Consider the following 14,641-nt stretch of genomic DNA (forward strand, 5'->3'; position numbering starts at 1 on the left):
AATTAGTTTTTTCGTACGTTTGTCTTCTGTTTCTGTCTTGTTAATTGTAATTGCTTGAAATAAATGTTTTCATACATTTAAAGCGATACGGGCAATCCCCGGCAAACTCATATAAGTAGACAAATTTGGTTAATTCGTTGTAGTTCTATAAATAGAACAAAAACAACAACAAAATACCAAGTTTCTCTGAAAAACGCCTTACAAACATGCATAACTGTAATACATAACTACTTACGAATTATGTGATGTGTGAAAGATAATATATCCGAAAGAAGGCAATTGGGAAAAACTTTACAACAACTAAGGCATGACGTAGCTGAATGTGTTTGTAACCATTTCAACTATCGTAGAAGTGCGGGTTCGACTCCCACTCCCGGGAGAAAAGGCTTGGAAGAGATTAACAAGGTATAATCGAAACAGCTGTCGCCTTGTCCGTCCTGATGTCACGTTGTTTAAATTTTTCTCAAATTATTAAATAAATTATAAAAATTAAAAATTGCTTGAAATAAATGTTTTCATACATTTAAAGCGATACGGGCAATCCCCGGCAAACTCATATAAGTAGACAAATTTGGTTAATTCGTTGTAGTTCTATAAATAGAACAAAAACAACAACAAAATACCAAGTTTCTCTGAAAACCGCCTTACAAACATGCATAACTTTAATACATAACTACATACGAATTATGTGATGTGTGAAAGATAATATATGCGAAAGAAGGCAATTGGGAAAAACTTTACAACATCTAAGGCATGACGTAGCTGAATGTGTTTGTAACCATTTCAACTATCGTAGAAGTGCGGGTTCGACTCCCACTCCCGGGAGAAAAGGCTTGGAAGAGATTAACAAGGTATAATCGAAACAGCTGTCGCCTTGTCCGTCCTGATGTCACGTTGTTTAAATTTTTCCCAAATTATTAAATAAATTATAAAAATTAAAAATTGCTTGAAATAAATGTTTTCATACATTTAAAGCGATACGGGCAATCCCCGGCAAATTCATATAAGTAGACAAATTTGGTTAATTCGTTGTAGTTCTATAAATAGAACAAAAACAACAACAAAATACCAAGTTTCTCTGAAAAACGCCTTACAAACATGCATAACTGTAATACATAACTACTTACGAATTATGTGATGTGTGAAAGATAATATATCCGAAAGAAGGCAATTGGGAAAAACTTTACAACAACTAAGGCATGACGTAGCTGAATGTGTTTATAACCATTTCAACTATCGTAGAAGTGCGGGTTCGACTCCCACTCCCGGGAGAAAAGGCTTTGAAGAGATTTACAAGGTATAATCGAAACAGCTGTCGCCTTGTCCGTCCTGATGTCACGTTGTTTAAATTTTTCCCAAATTATTAAATAAATTATAAAAATTAAAAATTGCTTGAAATAAATGTTTTCATACATTTAAAGCGATACGGGCAATCCCCGGCAAACTCATATAAGTAGACAAATTTGGTTAATTCGTTGTAGTTCTATAAATAGAACAAAAACAACAACAAAATACCAAGTTTCTCTGAAAACCGCCTTACAAACATGCATAACTTTAATACATAACTACATACGAATTATGTGATGTGTGAAAGATAATATATGCGAAAGAAGGCAATTGGGAAAAACTTTACAACAACTAAGGCATGACGTAGCTGAATGTGTTTATAACCATTTCAACTATCGTAGAAGTGCGGGTTCGACTCCCACTCCCGGCAGAAAAGGCTTTGAAGAGATTTACAAGGTATAATCGAAACAGCTGTCGCCTTGTCCGTCCTGATGTCACGTTGTTTAAATTTTTCCCAAATTATTAAATAAATTATAAAAATTAAAAATTGCTTGAAATAAATGATTTCATACATTTAAGGCGATACGGGCAATCCCTGGCAAACTCATATAAGTAGACAAATTTGGTTAATTTGTTGTAGTTCTATAAATAGAACAAAAACAACAACAAAATACCAAGTTTCTCTGAAAACCGCCTTACAAATATGCATAACTTTAATACATAACTACATACGAATTATGTGGTGTGTGAGAGATAATATATGCGAAAGAAGGCAATTGGGAAAAACTTTAAAACAACTAAGACATGACGTAGCTGAATGCGTTTATAACCATTTCAACTATCGTAGGAGTGCGGGTTCGACTCCCACTCCCGGGAGAAAAGGCTTTGAAGAGATTTACAAGGTATACTCGAAACAGCTGTCGCCTTGTCCGTCCTGATGTCACGTTGTTTAAATTTTTCCCCAATTATTAAATAAATTATAAAAATTAAAAATTGCTTGAAATAAATGTTTTCATACATTTAAAGCGATAGGGGCAATCCCCAGCAAACTCATATAAGTAGACAATATTTGGTTAATTCGTTGTAGTTCTATAAATAGAACAAAAACAACAACAAAATACCAAGTTTCTCTGAAAACCGCCTTACAAACATGCATAACTTTAAAACATAACTACATACGAATTATGTGATGTGTGAAAGATAATATATGCGAAAGAAGGCAATTGGGAAAAACTTTACAACAACTAAGGCATGACGTAGCTGAATGCGTTTATAACCATTTCAACTATCGTAGGAGTGCGGGTTCGACTCCCACTCCCGGGAGAAAAGGCTTTGAAGAGATTTACAAGGTATAATCGAAACAGCTGTCGCCTTGTCCGTCCTGATGTCACGTTGTTTAAATTTTTCCCAAATTATTAAATAAATTATAAAAATTAAAAATTGCTTGAAATAAATGTTTTCATACATTTAAAGCGATACGGGCAATCCCCGGCAAACTCATATAACTAGACAACATTTGGTTAATTCGTTGTCGTTCTATAAATAGAACAAAAACAACAACAAAATACCAAGTTTCTCTGAAAACCGCCTTACAAACATGCATAACTTTAATACATAACTACATACGAATTATGTGATGTGTGAAAGATAATATATGCGAAAGAAGGCAATTGGGAAAAACTTTACAGCAACTAAGGCATGACGTAGCTGAATGCGTTTATAACCATTTCAACTATCGTAGTAGTGCGGGTTCGACTCCCACTCCCGGGAGAAAAGGCTTTGAAGAGATTTACAAGGTATAATCGAAACAGTTGTTTAAAATTTTTCCCAAATTATTAAATAAATTAGATTTAGAAGTTGAATTTTTATTAAATTTGATTTAAAAATTGTAGGTCTAATGAATTTGATTTTGAAAATTAATAAACTTGTTTTAGGGATCGTATATTTAATGAATTTGAATTAAAAATTGTTAAATTTGTTTTAGGAATCGTAGATTTAATGCATTTGAATTATAAAATGTAGTTTTATTTACTTTTGTGATTTTATTAAATTTTATATAAAACACCACGCACTTAAATTCGCACACTAATTTTCCACTCACCCACTACTGCCAAAAAGACGTCCGGTTCGCCACAATGCCAAAATTGAAAAAGGAGGAAGGACTGCACGAGGCTCTCGCCTCACGGTCGCCATATAGGGTTCCATTTCGGAACCTCTGCAAAATGATGTGCGCTTGCACATCAAACACCAAACATGAATTTTAATTTAGTTTTTCTTTTCACTTTATTTAAGATAAATTAATAATTGTAATACAATAAATGTTTTTAGTTTACTTTTGCACTTATTTTAGTTTTCCTTCAGTTTGTACTTTCCCATTAAAAGTTTAGTTTTATTAGCACACGTCTTTCTCTCTTGTCCAGATTTTTAATAATTGCGGTGAAATATGAAAATGCCGATATCACTCTTGGCACTGGTCGTAGTAGTAGTATTTACACCGGGATTCTACTTCAGTTGGACTGCATTCTTCCATGTGCCCTAGGGACAGATATTTTTCGAGTACCTGGTCGTACTGCTGTTTGAGATCGCCCTTTTTTGAGAGGGTACGTTCCATGCCGTGGAACTGTCGTAGGGCTGCAGTACGGGATTGACATAGGTCAATATCGTTCGGAAATGTTGGTTTAAAAGGGAGCCGAACCATATATCGACTGTCACTCATGCGAGTGGTTGTGTTTTGATAAAAGTTCTCACATATGCGATCTTTGGGATTTATCATCGAGGGCCTGGGAACTTCTTCTATTTCCCAAAACTGTATGAGCTGTTGGTCTAATGCTTCAGAAACTTCCCAGGCTTGGGTAGAGTGCGCTTCCTTTTCTGGGATTTGGCCACTTAAAATCCAGCCAAATATGCAGCCCAATTCTAAACGAAAATTCCGTGCGAGTTTTTTCCCTTCTCCCATTCCTCGTATTCTAAATAAAAATTCCGTGTGAGTTTTTTCACTTCTCCCTTTCCTCCTATTCTGAACAATGTTCGAAAAAGCGGAAACCGGTTATGGGAGAAAAGTAGGTATTATGAATGTGAGTGAGAGGGAGATTTTTCCTTCATTTTAAAAGAAATTGTTCACTTGATAAGCTGAAAGGAACGCTTCATAAAAATGTAAGTAAATTGTATTTTTTGAATTGAAAATTACTTATTTTATTATGTATGTAATAAATAAAATAATATTCTCTTATATTACTCTTGATTTCAGGTCTAAAAGTACAAATAAGCAACAGATAGAACTACAAATCGATTTGATGCAAAGTCATCCCGCAATTGCGCAAAGTTGTTTTAAAGGAGGCAAAGAAGCCTTACACAGATTTTGGCGTAAAGCTGAGGAAGAGCTGAACTCAGCTGGACCACCAGCAAAATGCATTGCAGAATGGAAAAAGGTGCTTATTTTCATGAAAAAGTTGTATACATACAAGCTGACTAAAACTTATGTGTTCTAGGTGTGGGCTGATCAAAAAAAATACGTGCGTCAAAAAGCAGCGAACAACATAAGAGTTCCAGAGGCACTGGCGGTGGCCCAAATAACGAATACAAGATTTCCACAACAGAAAGGGCAATATTTGAGTTGATCGGTATGAAGGAATCCGTGGAGGGAGTGGGAAATAAATTTGGACTGCCATCTAGGAAGAAGATATTGCAGCAAATTGATGGCAACATTCAAATTGAAGATGGAACTACAGTTAGGGAAAGTGGTGTTGTGGACGACATTGTCCAAGTGCGTGAATGTGAGTTAGCTAACGGATTTGAGGTATTGAGTGAGACTGTGGTAGGGATTGATTGTGAGGTATTGCATGAGGACCCAGTTATTAGTGTTTGTATGAATGAGAGCCCCCCAAATGCTTTGATTGAAAGGCCCACTTCCTCAAAAAGAGTGCCATCTAAGAGATCTTCCTCTGACATTCTTCAAGAAGAATTGTCAATTCAACGCAAGCTCTGTGATACCATAAAAGATGCAGTGTCAGATTCCACTGATCAAAAAGCAAATATTAAAAAATATATAAGGCGATTGACAAAATATATGCAATTAATAAAAAGCATTATAAGGAAATGGAAAAATTAAAAAGAGAGGAAATAGATGAATTGAAAAGGCATAATTTAGCAATGGGAAATCTTATGCTCCGCCAGCTAGAAAAATAATGGAAAAATACCTAGTCGCATGACACTTGTATATAGCAAGCTACCTGAATTTGTGATTTTTTTAATAGTCCTTTTTAATATTTACTAAATTATAAGACTAGTAAATTTTTTTAATATGAACTATTTTTTATTTTATTTCATAGTAGTATTAGTATCAGTATTATACATGCTTTCGTGAACTATTTCTATTTTTTAGACTATAATATTACTTAATTTAAGACTGTGTTATGACGAGCAAAAAAAAAACTATTTGTGATATTTCTATTTTTTGTAAGAAAATGAGACTGAAACTCTTTAGTAGGAATTAAGTAAAATGTATTAATTGTGACACCTGAATTTAAAGGCAGAAAAAATGAATTTAAAACAGAAAATAAAATAATAAACTCAAAGTATGTGTTTTCATTCCTTAAAATTTATAGCGAGGTTCCAATGTTGTTTCGTATGTTTTGCGCTGCGTTCAAATACTGAGGCGAAATCAAGGGTATTAAATCTTGATTTCTGTTTTGAGTTGCCTGCTCTTCTGTGGATTGTACTTCTATCATATCTGTGTATGCCTTGAAATGTATGCATATGTTGTGCAACGCGCAGCACACGTTTACAATTTTTGCTGCTTTTTTTGGAGTGTAATGTAATTCCCTTGCACCAAGGAGACACCTCCATCGATTTTTCAGCACCCCATTGGTTCGTTCAATAATGTTGCGACACTTCGAATGGGCTTCATTAAATTTCATCTGTATAGAGCCTTCGTCGGGACTCCGATGTGGTGTCATAAGCCATGGTTCTAAAGGATACTCGGCATCACCTAGTTTAAAAAGTCTTATATCAATACAAATATTTATATTTTGAATATTTTATTATTACCCAGTAACCAAAAATTGGCTTCACGTTGCAAATACTGGTCTTCAAGGTGAGTTCTCAATTCACTCACATTCCAAATAAAGGAGTCATGCGAGGCACCGGGATGGGAAGAGTCAACGTACCGAATTTTCAGCTCATCGTCACACATCTAAGAAAATACAATGCCATAGTCAAATATATTTCAATTGAACTATTATAAATAACTTACCAACATTACATTTAAGCTGTAGTAGCCCCTCCTATTGTAGTAGAGGTGCTTGTTTTCCGCGGGTGCGATGATACGGACATGAGTTCCATCAATGCAGCCGATAACACTGGGAATCCCATGCTTCACGTAAAATGCACGTGAAATTCTTCTTCTTTCGTCGCTGCTCATTGGCACACTTATCCATCTTTCGCACAGCTCACTTTCAAAGGTCTCAACGACTTCGTCCAGAACTTTGCTGAAGGTAGGTTGCGCTAAAGAAACGTCCACATCTTTTCCGATTCCTGTTTGATACCCGCCTTCAGCAAAAAATCTTAAAACTGCACTCAGTTTCACAAGCGGCGATATCGCAAATTGTTTTTTGCGATGCCGTGTGTGCGATGTGAGAAATTCCAACAAATACCGAAATGCAGGTTTGTTAACCCTATAATACTTTTGAAATCTGTAAATTCCAGAAATTTAATGAAATATAAAAGCAAAACAGAAGATGTTCTAATACTTACAACGATTGTGGCAACTCCAACGGATTGGTACTATCGCGCAACCTTCTTCTTATAGTCCTCTGTTGGTGTTGCTGGTAACCTTCTTCATCAATCATTTCGTTCACAACCATATGAAATGCAATACTATTCATTCTGTATGTATATTTTTCTTTAATTTACGATAAATTCGTCAAAAGACACTAAACTTTATTTTCTTAAACAAAAGCAGAAATGCGTAATGAACTGATGGTAAAACAGCTGACTTCGAAAATTCGAAATTCCTATTCCCCAATTTTTCTTCTCCCTAGGAGAAAAGAATTGGAGGAATTTTTCCGCGGGAATAAAAAAATCCGCGAAAACAAAATTCCGCGAGAATATTTAGAATTGGTCTGATGGTGTTTTGCGCTAGCAACGTGGGAGAGATTTTCTCGATGCCATCTAGCATTATTTGGGGGATGAGGTCGAAAATAAATTTATATCCGAAACGGATCTCTTCACGGATAACTGCGCTCGGTTCGGCATAACCCAGATCCAAATAACACCGAGGCATCCCTAAAAATAAAAGATAAAAATATCGATGTCTTCTGGGAAAGGGTACAGAGCGCATATGACGCAGTAGTAGAATCTGACGATAATGACCTTTCCGACGACTTTAAAGCTTCAGCGTTCAATAAATACCGGGCTTGCCTTATAGCGTATGAGGACAAAAAGGCAAGAATAGGTGATCAACTCCAGCTCAGGGTAATAAGTAATCCCGTCCCCTACAACCACCACTCCCCAAGAAAGTTCCGGGATGCACCTCAAAGTACCCGCCTGTGACACCGAAATCTTTTACGGGAGTTATGATCAATGGCCGTCTTTCCGTGACATGTTCACTGCGGTCTATATCAACCACCCAAAATTCTCGAGCGCCCAAAACTTGTACCATCTCAGGTACAAAACTCAAGGAAAAGCCGGCCAGATAGTAAAGCAATTCCCACTTAGTGATGACAACTTGGCTCTGGCTTGGGAAGCCCTCAAATCCCGATACGAAAATAAAAGGGTCTTGGTCGACAATCAAATAATGAGCCTCAAGGCCTTTCAGACTGAAAACAGCGAAGATATTCAGCGATTGCAATCCTCCGTAAACAACAGCTTCCAAATATTAGCAACCCAACAAGTCTCAACAGAGAGTTGGGATCCCATATTAATATACCTTGTAACCTCAAAACTCCCAGAAAATCCTGTTGCGCTTTGGGAACAGTCGTTAAACTCGCGAAGAGACCTCCCGAACTGGGCCCAAATGGAGCAGTGGAAGAACTTCCCTCTAATTCGAACGCGGCCCAAATTCAATCGCTTCATTCGGAAAATGAGAGCTCAATTATACTCTCCACCGCGATTGTCTCCGTAGAACACAGAGAGGACCTCTTTAAACTAAGGGCATTAATCGACCAAGGCTAAGAACGAAGTTTCGTCTCTTCCAAGGCTCAGGCAAAGCTGAAGCTCCCCTACAAGCATTCCCTCTTTGAAATTTCGGGCATGGGAGAAGGAGTCGTGCAAACCTCCAATAAGCTCTGCTCCCTAACTTTGGTCCCGAGGGATAACAAAGTCAAAATCAAAGCCCAGGCCATAGTGCTACCTAAGCTCACAAGTTTTCTCCCAACCCCTCAACTCAATCACGAGCAAAGTCGTAAATGGTCACACCTAAAATTAGCTGACCAAGATTGTCGAAACCCCTCTCAAATCGTTCTGGTATTAGGCAGCGACCTCTCTCTCTAAAGTAACACACATTTCACTTAAATAACAAAAAAGAAACTATTCTCCCGTCGAACCACCAAAGCTTAGACATGATTAACCGGAATCCGGCTCGAAGGACCATGTCTAAGCTTTGGTGATTCGACGGGCGAATAGTTTTTTTGTTATTATATTACTATATTATTTGTTATTTTTGTGGACTGTATGTTATGTTATTATTTTTAGAGTGGAAGGTCGCTATGCACCTGTTACACCTTGTATTTATTCATTGGGGGCGAGCACTGGGGGCTCCAAGGTATTGGCTGTGGGATGAGCCACCTTGTTTTGCTTTGAAAGACCCCGCTTTGGGATAAAAAATTTAAACTATGTCTTTAAAATATTTCACTAACCAGTTGAGAATTACAAGCACACTCAATGGCTAATGAGACAAACGAACGAAAAATGTTGATAGTTTGAGTCACTTAAACATACTCGCCCGCCTAGACGGGTTAGTCGTCTAGTGAAATTTCCATACGAGCCAGTTATCCGGTTCGAAGGACCACTGTTTACGCCTTGGTTACCTGGGGGGCTTGAATGGTCGCCGCTTGGTGAAAGCCTCTATTGGTAAGCATCTCAGCTGAGTTCGTGCAGATGGTGGTGCCTTTTGTTGTGAGTTCCACTGCAGTCGGTTTATGTCAGACGAATAACTTTTCACAGTGCGTAATCTTTAGGTACTTCAAGCTTTAATGTTAGCAAAATAATAACCACTGTTCATAGAGTTTAGTGCGTGGAACTATTTTTATAAATGGTTAAATAAAATTTACAGCCAACCGGAAAACTGGTGATTGTTAGGAAAAAATGATGACGGTGATTTTATAGCTTCAATGCAAAGCGCAGCTTCCCACTCAAACGCTCATTAATAATATCGTTTTGAAGATATTGATAACGCCTGGACAGCCTTCAATTTCCAACACTTCAAGGTTCTGGCTGAATCGCCGCACTCTAATTAATGCTCGGAACAAGTATGCGCGATTATCACAAATTTCGTATGGCCAGTGCACTTTAGTTGGCGAAATTCTCATAGTGGGATTTCAACTCGTTTGAAAGGCGGGTAACAATAAGATTTATGGTGTATAAAAACCGTGATTATCGTAGGGTTTGTGCAGGATTTTTTATGAGTTGCAGTCGAAAGACAAATTTTGGTAAGAAAATTTTAAGCAAAAGAATTCTCGACGATGATTTATGATTTTTTTCAATTTTCAATAATGACAATTGCCTATAGAAGTTGGCTGCTCTTCGTGGCTGAGTTGCCCATGCCATGGATTGTTTGATACGATGATGTGATGCTACGCGTGGTCGCGTAAACAGTAACCAAAGTTGTACTTGAGTCTTAAGCTAGAAATATCGGGGTCGTTATCCCCTGATGATAGAACTTTGTTTATTAGTAAACAAGTGTGTAAATATTCATACATGTACATGTATTTTAATAAGATTAATATAGTAGGGATTTTTGTTTCCCATATACATACATATGTATGTAATTTGTTTGGGAAACATTTGTTTGGATATCTTTTGGTTTGTATAAACATCTAATTGGTCACCATAAAAAAAATATTTTTACATGTCATTGTCAACATTTTTTGCGAAATCTGATGATTCAAAAGTTATTTAAGGTCAATGTTAACTTAATTGAAAACTTTGAAAAAAATTTCCTAAAATAAAGTTTGAAGCAATCCATTTTAAACGTAACAAAATTCTAGTGGAACTAGTGACTAGTTTCAAAACCGACTGCCTGTCTGTTTTTGCCGCTCCTTAAAAGTTTGATTGTCCTTGAACGCGTAAAACGCTGTAATATATGGCTAATATTTATTGTTAACGACATTTCCAAGCGTGGCATTTAAAGAAAGACAAAGGACATATACATAATCGATTAAAAACCCCTCAACTAAGAACCGAAGGAAACGTTTGCCTGAATATGTTTCTCTATGTATTTATGTATATGTAAATGTACGTCTTAGAATTACCTACGCGTGTATATGTATGGTCGTAGGACTGTGGTCAGTCAGTAATAATAATTAGGTTAGTCAGTAGCAGGTAGAATACACGAGTATATGTATGACAATGAAATAAAATTTTTTTTTTAATGGTGACCAATTAGATATTTATACAAACCAAAAGATATCAAAGCAAAATTTTTCCAAACAACTTATATATGTATGTATATGGGAAAAAAATCCCTACCATATTAATCTTATTAAAATAAATGTACATTTATGTATGAACATTTACACACTTGTTTACTAATAAACAAAGTTCTATGATCGGTACAGTGGATAACGACCCCGATATTTCTCGCTTAAAACTCAAGAACAACTTTGGTTACGTAAATATAATTCAATAAATGAATATCAACAAAGCAACACCAAACAAACAAAAATATATGCACATTTGCATCTTACTTACTTACTTAACTGGCGCTTAACCATCTAAACGGTTATGGCCGTCCAACAAGGCGCGCCAGTCGCTCCTTCGCTCCGCCAACCGGCGCCAATTGGTCACACCAAGGGAGTTTAAATCGTTTTCCACCTGGTCCTTCCAACGGAGTGGGGGCCGCCCTCTACCTCTGCTTCCATAGGCGGGTTCCGATAGAAATACTTTCTTGATCATCTTTCATTCGCATAACATGGCCTAGCCAGCGCAGCCACTGCGTTTTAATTCGCTGGACTATGCGTATAGCTCGTACAGCTCATCATTAAATCTTCTTCGGTACTCGCCATCGCCAACACGTAGAGGGCCATAAATCTCTCGAAGAACTTTTCTCTCGAACACTCCCAAAGCCGCTTCATCTGCTGTTGTCATGGTCCATGCTTCTGCCCCATATAGCAGGACGGGTACGATAAGTGACTTGTAGAGTATGATTTTCGTTCGCCGAGAGAGGACTTTACTTTTCAATTGCCTACCTAGTCCAAAGTAGCATTTATTGGCAAGATTGATTCTTCGCTGGATTTCAGTGCTGATGTTGTTGCTAATGTTGATGCTGGTTCCCAAATAAAAGAAGTCTTTTACTATTTCGAAATTATGGCTGCCAACCGTAGCGTGATTGCCTAGGCTCATATGCGTTGACTCTTTTCCTCATTCACCATCAAACCCATCTTTACCGCTTCTTTTTCCAGTTTGGAGTAAGCAGTACTAACAGCGCGGGTGTTTAGGCCGATGATATCAATGTTATCAGCATATGCCAGTAACTGCACGCTTTTATAGAATATTGTTCCAGTGCGGTTAAGTTCTGCAGCTAGTATAATTTTCTCCAGCATCAAATTAAAGAAATCGCACGATAGGGGGTCCCAATTCTGACTGAGCTGATGGTGTTGCTCAACGTCATTTTGCACAGCCGTATAATTTTTGCGGGGAAACCAAATTCAGACATAGCGGCATACAGGCAGCTCCTTTTCATGCTGTCGAAGGCGGCTTTAAAGTCGACGAAGAGGTGATGTGTGTCGATTCTCTTTTCACGGGTTCTTTTCCAAGATTTGGCGCATTGTGAAAATCTGGTCGATGGTAGATTTACCAGGTCTGAAGCCGCACTGATAAGGTACAATCAGCCGGTTCACGGCAGGCTTCAATATTTCGCACAATACACTTGAAGAAGAAGACCTTATATGCGATACTAAGAAGGCTGATTCCAAGATAGCTGGTGCATTTTGCAGTATCCCCCTTCTTGCGGACTGAGCAAAGAACACTTAAATTCCAATCGTCTGGCATGCTTTCGTCCGCCCATATTTTGCGAAGAAGCTGCTGCATGCGCCTTACCAACTCCTCGCCGCCGTACTTGAATAGCTCCGCAGGCAATCCATCAGCGCCCACGGCACTGTTGTTTTTCAATCTGGTTATTGCTATTCTAACTTCGTCATAATCGGGCAGGGGGACATATATTCCATCATCATCGATTACGGGGTCGGGTTCGTCATCTCTGCGCGGTGAATCGCTGCCTCCATTTAGGAGAGCAGAGAAGTGTTCCCTCCATAATCTAAGCACTCTCTGGACATCATTTACAAGGTCGCCGTTTTCGTTCCTACAGGAGTTTGCCCCGGTCTTAAAACCTTCCGTCTGTCGCCGTATTTTTTGGTAAAATTTTCGGGCGTTATTCCTGGTGGCTAGCAGCTCAAGCTCCTCGAACTCACGCCTTTCTGCTTCTGCTTTTTTCTTCCTGAAAAGGCGTCTCGCTTCCCTTTTCAACTCACGATAGCGTTCACACACTCCTTTTGTTGCGCTCGCTTTTAACGTAGCTCTGTAGGCAGCGTCTTTTCATTCGGTTGCAACACGGCATTCTTCATCGTACCAGTTGTTTTTTCGCGGCCGCCGGTAACCAATTTTTTCCTCGTCGGCAATACGAAGTGCTTTGGAGATATGCCCCACTGCTCCTGTATTCCTTCAGGCTGAGTTGTGCTCTCAGAGAGCAGGTGTGAGAGTCGAGTTGCGAAATCATTGTCAGTCTGTTGTGATTGAAGCTTTTCGACGTCTAGCTTTCCTTGTGTTTTTTGTTCCTTGGTTTTAGTCGCGCTGAGGCGGGTGCGTATTTTGGCTACAACGAGATAGTGGTCCGAGTCGATGTTAGGTCCTCGGATCGTGCGCACATCTAAAACACTGGAGGCATGCCGTCCGTCTATCACAACGTGATCGATCTGATTGCGAGTATTTCGATCAGGAGACAGCCATGTAGCTTGATGTATTTTTTTATGCAAGAACTTCGTGCTGGATATGACCATGTTTCGACCACCGGCAAAATCAATCAGCCTCAGTCCGTTAAGAGAAGTTTCATTGTGTAGGCTGAACTTTTCGACTGTAGGGCCAAAAACACCTTCTTTGTCCACCCTGGCGTTAAAGTCGCCAAGCACGACTTTTTTATCATGACGGGGGCAGCGCTCGTATGTGCGTTCCAATTCTTCATAAAAAGTGTCTTTCCCCTCATCGTCTTTCTCCTCTGTCGGCGCATGGGCGCAGATGAATGATATATTAAAAATGTTTGCTTTTATTCGGATAGCGGCGAGACCCTCGTCCACAGATAGATGCCACAATTTTTGATCTTCTTTCTTCCTTGCTAGGTCCAACGCATTTCTTGGATGGTGGTGATGTCAGATTTTGCTTTGACGAGGACATCAACCAGTCGGGCATATGCACCAATCCCATTCAGGGAGCGGACATTCCAGGTGCATGCCCTCAATTCATTGTCCTTCAAACGTTTGCCATGGTCGTCATCAATAGAGAGTGTATTTATCCGAGGCTTGTTGGTATATTTCATTGCAGTATGGTTTTACGTGGCGGGTCCAAAGCCCAGCGCACAACCCGATCAGCGGGGGCGAAAATATTACTTGCACGTTTATATAGCGAGCCGCTTGCTCCAAGACAGACGCCCGCTTGCAGCCTCATCTAGAGGTGTACAGACGCTACCGATGAGATCTCCCGGCTAGCCCTTAAACCGATTATACCAGAGTGGCCTAGCCAGGTTGTCGCCTTATCACATTAGCTCACCGCAAGCAATCGGCAGTAGTGAGCTGCTTGAACCGCATGCAAAAGAATCGCTCTGGCCATTCCCAGGTGAATGGCGGTCAGAAGCTTTCCCCACTTTCGTGGACTTCTACACACGGTTCCACCTTCCTTTACATCTATCACACATAAATATATGTACGTATACATTAGACTGGGTCGAAAAAAAAGTTGCTAATGTCCGCCCCTAAATTTAAATATTATGTTGAGAGGGTCCATTGATCCTCCGAAATACAGCCGAAAAGGTTTTTTCATTGTAAGTTGGTTATTTGACGTCCGATTTTTAAAATTGATATGTCATTATTTTGGCCTTGAGAATCTTCACATTTCCGTTTAGTGTCCTTTTAAGCTATGAAGTCGTTTTCGT

Source organism: Eurosta solidaginis, chromosome 2, assembly GCF_040869045.1.
Source record: "Eurosta solidaginis isolate ZX-2024a chromosome 2, ASM4086904v1, whole genome shotgun sequence".
Taxonomy (NCBI): domain Eukaryota; kingdom Metazoa; phylum Arthropoda; class Insecta; order Diptera; family Tephritidae; genus Eurosta; species Eurosta solidaginis.